Source organism: Primulina eburnea, chromosome 5, assembly GCF_022965805.1.
Source record: "Primulina eburnea isolate SZY01 chromosome 5, ASM2296580v1, whole genome shotgun sequence".
In the NCBI taxonomy this organism is placed as follows: Eukaryota; Viridiplantae; Streptophyta; class Magnoliopsida; order Lamiales; family Gesneriaceae; genus Primulina; species Primulina eburnea.
Genome location: NC_133105.1, coordinates 7671084 through 7680090, shown reverse-complemented (window position 1 = coordinate 7680090; position 9007 = coordinate 7671084).

The following is a 9007-nucleotide window of genomic DNA, read 5'->3' as shown; positions in this document are numbered from 1 at the left end:
TATACCTATAAAATCATGCGTATAAAACAATATCGATCAAACTAAGAATCAACCAAGTTGATAGATTGGCTCATGATAGAAGTTTGCAAAATCCCATATAGTATAGGATGGTTGGAACGATGTCGGGATTATATATTTGGGTATAGTTTGGTACACATGATAAGATAAACATGTGATATATAATATAATGATAAGTTAATGATAAATAAGATGTAGGATATTATGTTTAATATTTGGTATGATTTTAATAAGAGTGATTAAATTTATATATTAGATTGTAATGACAAAATTAACCTTATCATAATAAATTTTATAATTTCAAAGTTGTTGCTTGAGTTCATATTTTTATATGTACATGTGTCTATAGTACTTGCATGCTTTATTTATTTTTACCTAATTTTATATATTATATAATATGATAATTGACCCCTTGATTTTTTGAGTCAAGTCAAATATCAATTTTTAAGGTTAATCGAGTGATAATAATAATTTTATTGAGATTTATAAAAATTATTTATATAATTATCTCGAAATCATTTATATAATTATCATATTATATAATATATAAAAATATATAAAATATTTATTTGATTTTAATTTTTACCTACTAGCATAGATTTATAAAAAATCATTTATAAATCGAGGGTAATTAAGTCATTTATAGTGTATTTTATCATTTGATTAAAATTTTCACACCTTCTATTAGGGATATTTTATCCTTCTAAAAAATTATTTATCAAGGGCTTATGGTATTATCATGAGCTTTTTAAAAAGGTAACAAACATGGGATAAAGAGGATTATTTATCAATCCCTCTCTTATCTCATGTGGGGACCCGGACGCTAATCATCTTTTAAATCGTCATTGGGACTAATCTAATCAATTATGATAAATATGGTCTAAAATTTTTTATTTTTATTTTTTAAATGCGGAAGGTAATGAAATCAAACTCCTATACATATCAGTATAAAAGTATAAATCTCAAACATCATACAATAATTTACATCTCAGGTTTAACACCTAACTATCAAGTGTTTAAACCCTATCTCTAGTCCAAGTCCGGAATCACCACTCTAATCTCGATCTGTCTTCACCTCTGTGACCCTGTACATGTCCCACCTGTTGTAATGCACACATACAAACAAGACAACAGCCGGATAACTCCGGTGAGATATAAATATCCCAGTATAAACAATGTATTAAATGCAATCATATAAAACGTATACAAAAGCATAAACAAACATCAAAACATGTATATAATCTGATTACATGAATCAATGACTCGTGATCTAATCTTATCTTATCTCAAATCTAGGGATCCCAACCTAATTTAGACTTTGGTATGCTGTATCGAGTGTCTACGATAGACGTCGATCTACATCTAAGGCTCATCGATACACCGTAAGTCTAGAGTTTTATCGGATCTGAGAAAGACTCGGCGGTTCTGCCCTAGCTAGGCTGATCTGCCCTAGACTCAGACTCTGACTCTGACTCTGCTCTAAGTCAATATATTAACATATCAATCTGATAATCTGCAAATATCAATGCTATAAAATAAAGTATGTGATTTAGGAAAACTTAAGTCAAACCTAACTCGAGTTGTGCAATCCCGAATCAACATTTATTTATACTTTTCTTGTTGTAGCTCTGACACAATCGAAGTCTTCATTCACTGTTCAATCTGGCAATGACAATATCAATATACTGTATCAATATTCTAATCGAATCACGACATCTCTGTTTATCATATTCTGACGGTACAACAGTACAATCCTGCGATACCGGTGATACCAAACCAGTATCTACTAGTTCCCATAATTTACAATCAACCACCGTACAAATCTGACATCACATCTCAGTCAATTCAACTCTGAAATTCATAACAATTCTATATGATATCCGTTTCTTAATCTGACTTTGATTAAATGATGTCTACTATGTCAAGAACACTATATATGAATCATATCTGATTCTGGACATAGCATAATTTCAAATCTTAACAAAACGTAACAAAACTTACGTCCTGTAGTAGCTGTCGTTGCTAGGAACACTGTGTCATACTCGAATTTAAGTTTGAACGAACGGATTGATCGTAATTAAAATTCTGAAATCAAAAGCGATTTCCTTCCTCGGAGCTTCGTTTCTTTTCTTCTGAATTGTTAAAGGATTATGTATATACATATATATATATATATATATATATATATATATATATATATATATATATACACGTAACATGCAATAAGCCAAGTGGCTCGGTGTGCCTACTGCACGTCTCGCGCATATGCGTGACTCGCGCATATGCGCGCCCTATTCGGCGCATATGCGCGAGGCGTCTGCTCCAAATACCCCCCTCTCGGGTTGTCTCGCGCATGTGCACGAGTTTAGGTCGCGCATGTGCGCCAAACCTACTGGAACCCCCGCGCATGTGCGCGCATGTGCGCCAACCCTTCTGTTCTCGCACATCAATTTTCACACGTGATCTCATTTCGTGTTCGGTTAGCCCTTTCATAATCGTCTCGATTAAAAATCTATAATCGTAATTTAACACGACATAAAATCTCGGGCATTACATTTCTCCCCCCCCCCCCCCCCCAAGATACGATTTCGTCCTCGAAATCACAAGCATTTCATTCGTATCAACAAGGAGTATATATACAAAACTGTATGAGAAATTTACATCATCTAAATAACTCTGGGAACTCTTGTCTCATATCTGATTCAGTTTCCCAGGTTGCTTCTTCAGTACCATGACGAGTCCATTGAACTTTTACAAGTGGAATTATCCTTGTTCTGAGCTGTTTTTCTTTACGATCAATAATCTGAATCGGTTTTTCAACATAGCTCAACGTCTCATTTAGTTCGGCCTCGTCTGGTTGAATAGCATGTGAAGCATCAGGAAGGTACTTCATTAATAGTGATACATGAAAAACATCATGTATCCCGGATAATGAAGGCAGTAAGGCGAGTCGATAGGCACGATCTCCTATCTTCTCGAGAATCTCATAAGGCCCAATGTATCGTGGAGACAGTTTCCCTTTGTTGCCAAATCTGACAACTCCTCTGAAAGGTGAAATCTTCAAAAATACTCGGTCTCCTGTCTCAAATACCAACGGTCTACGTCGAACATTGGCATATTTGGCATGTCTGTCTTGCGCTGCCTTCATTTTCTTTCTAATTAGCTTCACTTTTTCAGTCATATCTCTGATCATATCAGGTCCAATCTCAGGTACTTCAGAGATATCATCCCAATAGAGAGGGGATCTGCATTTTTTTCCGTACAACGCTTCAAATGGTGCCATCTCAATACTCGTCTGATAGCTGTTGTTGTACGAAAATTCACAAAGCGGCAATGCATCTTGCCAATTAGTGCCAAAATCTAGCACTAATGCTCTCAGCATATCCTCCAGTGTCTGGATAGTCCGTTCTGACTGTCCGTCGGTCTGTGGATGATATGCGGTACCCAGATGTAATTTCGTACCGAGAGCCTGCTGCAAACTCTGCCAGAAGTGCGAAGTAAATCGAGGATCACGATCTGATACAATCGACTTCGGCACTCCATGTAATCTGACCACTTCTCTGACATAGATCTCTGCCATCCGGTCAAATCAGTATGTCATCTTGTACGGAATAAAACATGCGGATTTGGTCAATCTGTCAATCACGACCCAAATCGCATCACAACCTTTGGAGGAACGCGGCAGCTGCGTCACAAAGTCCATGGAAATGTGATCTCATTTCCATTCAGGAATGGACAAACTCTGTAATAAACCTCCTGGTTTCTTTCTTTCTGCCTTCACCTACTGGCAATTCAGACATTTGGAAACAAACTCGGCAATGTCAGTCTTCATTTGTTTCCACCAGAACTGTCTTTTCAAATCATTATACATCTTTCTGCCACCCGGATGAATACTGAATCGACTGTTGTGCGCTTCTGACAATATCTGTCGTCTCAAATCTGAAACATTCGGCACAACCAAACGATTATTCACATACAAGACATTATCACGTAACTGATACTCGGATCGATGTCGTGTTCTGACCATCGATATTGATTTCTGTACATTCTGATCAATTCTCTGAGCTGCTTTGATTCTCATAATCAGCTCTGGTTCTACTTGCACCGTATAGAGTCTCAACGATCTATAATTTGTTTCAAATACTAATCCAGACAAACAGCAGTCTTCTATCAAATGTGAAACACCAATCGTCGACAAGGATAAAGAACATACCTTTCGACTCAGTGCGTCAGCTGCTGCATTAGACTTCCCCGGATAGTATTTGATTTCACAATCAAAGTCTTTTAGCAAATCAAGCCATCTTCGCTGTCTCATATTCAATTCGGATTGTGAAAACAGATATTTCAAACTTTTATGATCAGAATATATCTCAAACTTCTCCCCATAAAGATAATGTCGCCATATCATTAATGCAAAGACAATGGCTGCCAATTCAAGTTCATGAATTGGATAACGGGTCTCATGTGGTTTAAGCTGTCTTGAGGCATAAGCAATAACATGTCATCGCTGCATCAGAACACATCCCAACCCTCTGTGAGAAGCGTCGCAATAAACTACAAAATCACCAGTACCGGATGGAATAGTCAACACCGGTGCACTGGTCAACCTCTTCTTCAACTCCAGAAAACTGGTCTCACATTCTTCAGACCAAACAAACGGAGCATTCTTCTGAGTCAGCTGAGTAATTGGTTTAGCTATACTCGAGAAATCTTTAATGAAACGACGGTAATATCCTGCTAAACCCATAAAACTGCAAATTTCAGGTACTGATGTCGATCTTCGCCAAGAAATCACGGCTTCCACTTTACTGGGAACAACAGATATACCATCCCCAGATATAATATGACCCAGAAATACTACCTGTCTTAGCCAAAACTCACATTTCGACAGTTTAGCATATAATTTCTCAGCTCTTAAAATTTGCAACACTGTTCTTAAATGCTCAGCATGCTCACTCATATTCTTTGAATAAATCAAAATATCATCGATGAAAATAATCACAAAATCATCGAGATATTTCTGGAATATACGGTTCATCAATCCCATAAACACAGCTGGAGCATTCGTCAAACCAAATGGCATGACAATAAATTCATAATGTCCATACCTGGTTCTGAATGCCGTCTTTGAGATATCAGAATCTCTGACTCTCAATTGATGATATCCCGATCTCAAATCAATCTTGGAATATACTGAAGAACCCTGCAACTGATCGAATAAATCATCAATACGAGGCAAAGGATATTTATTCTTTATCATTGTCTTGTTTAGTTGCCGATAATCGATGCAGAGTCTCATCGAACTGTCTTTCTTTCTTACAAACAGTACTGGAGCACCCCAAGGAGAAACACTCGGTCTGATGTACCCCTTGGCCAGTAAATCTTCAAGCTGATCTTTCAATTCTTTCAGTTCAACTGGTGCCATTCTGTACGGAGCTCTAGAAATCGGTACTGTACCTGGCATCAGTTCAATGCTGAAGTCTATCTCTCTAACTGGAGGTAATCCCGGGATCTCATCTGGGAAGACGTCAGCAAATTCACGTACCACTGGCAGATCTGCCAATGCTGGACTCAACTTTAGTAAATCTACTGAATATACAAGGAATCTTTCTGCTCCTTTCTGTAACAATCGAGTCATAGATAATACGGATATTAAAGGAATTCTCGATCTAGAACCCTTCCCGTAAAATTTTCACTCTTCAGCCATATCTGGTCTGAATCTCACTATCTTGTGGAAACAATCAACTGTCGCTCTGTACTTGGTCAGCATATCAATACCGATAATACAATCAAAATCGAACAACCCAAGTACGATGCAATCAATCTCAATCTCATGCCCGTCATATTGTAGTACACAATGTTTTACAGAATTTACAGATATCAAACCCATCCCCAACGGAGAAGAGACAAACACTACAGTAGCTAACGACTCTACAGGCAATGCATGACTCAATGCAAATCGTTCAGAAATAAATGTGTGTGAAGCACCGGTATCAATCAGTACGTAAGCAGAGTAACCACATAAAGAACAGTTACCTGCCACAACGTCATCTGGTGCTTCCTGGGCCTGCTCCTCTGTCAAAGCGAATACTCTGGCCTGCTGTCTCGGAGGCTGGCTAATAGTCTGGCTAACTCCTGGCCTCTGCTGTGACTGAGCTGGCGCTGGCTGAAATGTGTGAAAAGCAGCTGATCGTCTCTCAGTTTGTTGTGCTGATCCTAATGACTCGGCCCCCTGAGTTCTCTGCGAACCTCTCTGTGGACACACTTTAGCAAAGTGTCCCGGCTGTTTACAGAAATTGCAACTACCAGTCACTCCCTGGCATTGCTCAGTAGCATGTCTTCCTCCGCAAGTCTTGCAATAAACTCCAGTGTAACTCTGGCTCTGTCTAGAACCACCGGAGCTGGAAGAATTGCTGCCAGATTTCTTGAATTGCTTTCCTCTGGCTTTCAAAAATTCTTTCTTTCCACCACTACTGCTGCCACCCTCAAATCTGGGAGGTGGTTGCTGTGGTCTCGGTGCTGGAGGTACAAATGAAGCCCCTTTCTGTCTCATCAGACCGGCTTCTGCTCCCATGGCTCTGTTCAGAGCGTCAGTAAAATTATTTGGTCGCCATATGTTCACCAATGTGAAAATGTCGGGGTTCAGACCAATGATGAACTGGTCAGCAGTAGCTTCTTCGCTGTCAGCCATATGTGGAGCAAATTTCAGCAAGGAGGAGAACTTTGACACGTATTCTTCTATATTCATCTGTCCCTGCCTTAGATTGGCGAATTCCGCTCCCTTGTCCTTCCGGTACGACACGGGAAAGAATCGTTGATAAAATTCAGTTCTAAATATTCCAGGTAATAATCGTACCTCTATGTTCCATGGCTCTCTTTCTAGTAATCCACCAGTCTTTGGCAACATCGTGCAGCTGATGTCCAATCAATTTCACTCTCCTCTCATCTGTATACTCCAAGGATTCGAACAACATCTCAATATCATCAAGCCAATTCTCGCATTCCACAGCGTTCTCTGTTCCTTTCAAGGTCGGCGGATGAAATGATTGAAATCGTTTCAGTAATGTTTCCATTGGAGTCGGTGTTACATCCATTGGAGGATTTGATGTACTTCCATGTTCTGGTACTCGTCTCGGAGGCATATCTAATAATCAAATAGATTAGTAACAAGTACAACAATTCTGTTGCAATCCTCCTCTGATCATCTTACTGCTGATCTAGAATCAGTACTGATCCAATCTCAATAATACATATTACTATATCAAATCAGATAAACAGGTAACATGTAATAAAGCAGTAAGACATGCTAGCATTCAAAAGCAGGAAAGAAAACCTCAATCTACCCCGCTCACTAGCCTCTTCTATCTCAATCTAAAGGATCTATCGCTCTGATACCACCTGTTGTGGGGACCCGGACGCTAATTATCTTTTAAATCGTCATTGGGACTAATCTAATCAATTATGATAAATAGGGTCTAAAAATTTTTATTTTTATTTTTTTCAAAAATGCGGAAGGTAATGGAATCAAACTCCTATACATATCAGTATAAAAGTATAAATCTCAAACATCATACAATAATTTACATCTCAGGTTTAACACCTAACTATCAAGTGTTTAAACCCTATCTCTAGTCCAAGTCCGGAATCACCACTCTAATCTCGATCTGTCTTCACCTCTGTGACCATGTACCTGTCCCACCTGTTGTCATGGACACATACAAACAAGACAACAGCCGGATAACTCCGGTGAGATATAAATATCCCAGTATAAACAATGTATTAAATGCAATCATATAAAACGTATACAAAAGCATAAACAAACATCAAAACATGTATATAATCTGATTACATGAATCAATAACTCGTGATCTAATCTTATCTTATCTTATCTCAAATCTAGGGATCTCAATCTAATTTAGACTTTAGTATGCTGTATCGAGTGTCTACGATAGACGTCGATCTACATCTAAGGCTCATCGATACACCGTAAGTCTAGAGTCTTATCGGATCTGAGAAAGACTCGGCGGTTCTGCCCTAGCTAGGCTGATCTGCCCTAGACTCAGACTCTGACTCTGACTCTGCTCTAAGTCAATATATTAACATATCAATCTGATAATCTTCAAATATCAATGCAATAAAATAAAGTACGTGATTTAGGGAAACTCAAGTCAAACCTAACTCGAGTTGTGCAATCCCGAATCAACATTTATTTATACCTTTCTTGCTGTAGCTCTGACACAATCGAAGTCTTGATTCAAAGTCTGTCAATGTTCAAACTGACAATGACAATATCAATATACTGTATCAATATTCTAATCGAATCACGATGATAAGGGGTGTTTTTACGTGTTTATTGCATTAGTTTTAATTGTGTTTACATTGTGCATGCATGCATTTCATTTACTTTTTGTTCATTTTTTAGTAATTAATTGCTTTTGATTATGTCTCACTTGGGCATGATGAATTTGCAGGAAAAGGAGCCGGAAAACCAAAAAATTGGAACTAAAGTGCCAACTCAAGAAACTGAAGTGCAGCAAGGTCGGCGCTCGGGCGGTAGTTTTCTATCGCCCGAGCGCGAGCATTGACCACCAAAAGAAAAAATACAGAAGAGTCGGCGCTCGAGCGGTAGTTTTCTACCGCCCGAGCGCGAATGCTGCATGTTACGAGGTTAATTACAGAGAGTGTGGCGCTCGAGCGGTAGTTTTCTACCGCCCGAGCGCCATCTATTTTTGGCAAAATATTGTGTGTGATTCCTTACCTTATTTTGGAGAGGAGAATGATATGAAAAGGTGGCTTGGCCGATTTTTGGGGGGATTCAGACATAATTTTGAGAGCACAAAGGATTTTGGGAGAGCTTTTGCACTTGGATTGAAGATTCAACGGTTTCCGGGCATCGTTCTTCGCAGATTTCGTCACGCCTAGTATTTCTAGTTTAATTTCCTTTGTTTAAACATTGTTTTGCTTATTTTAATTATGAATTCTAGTAGCT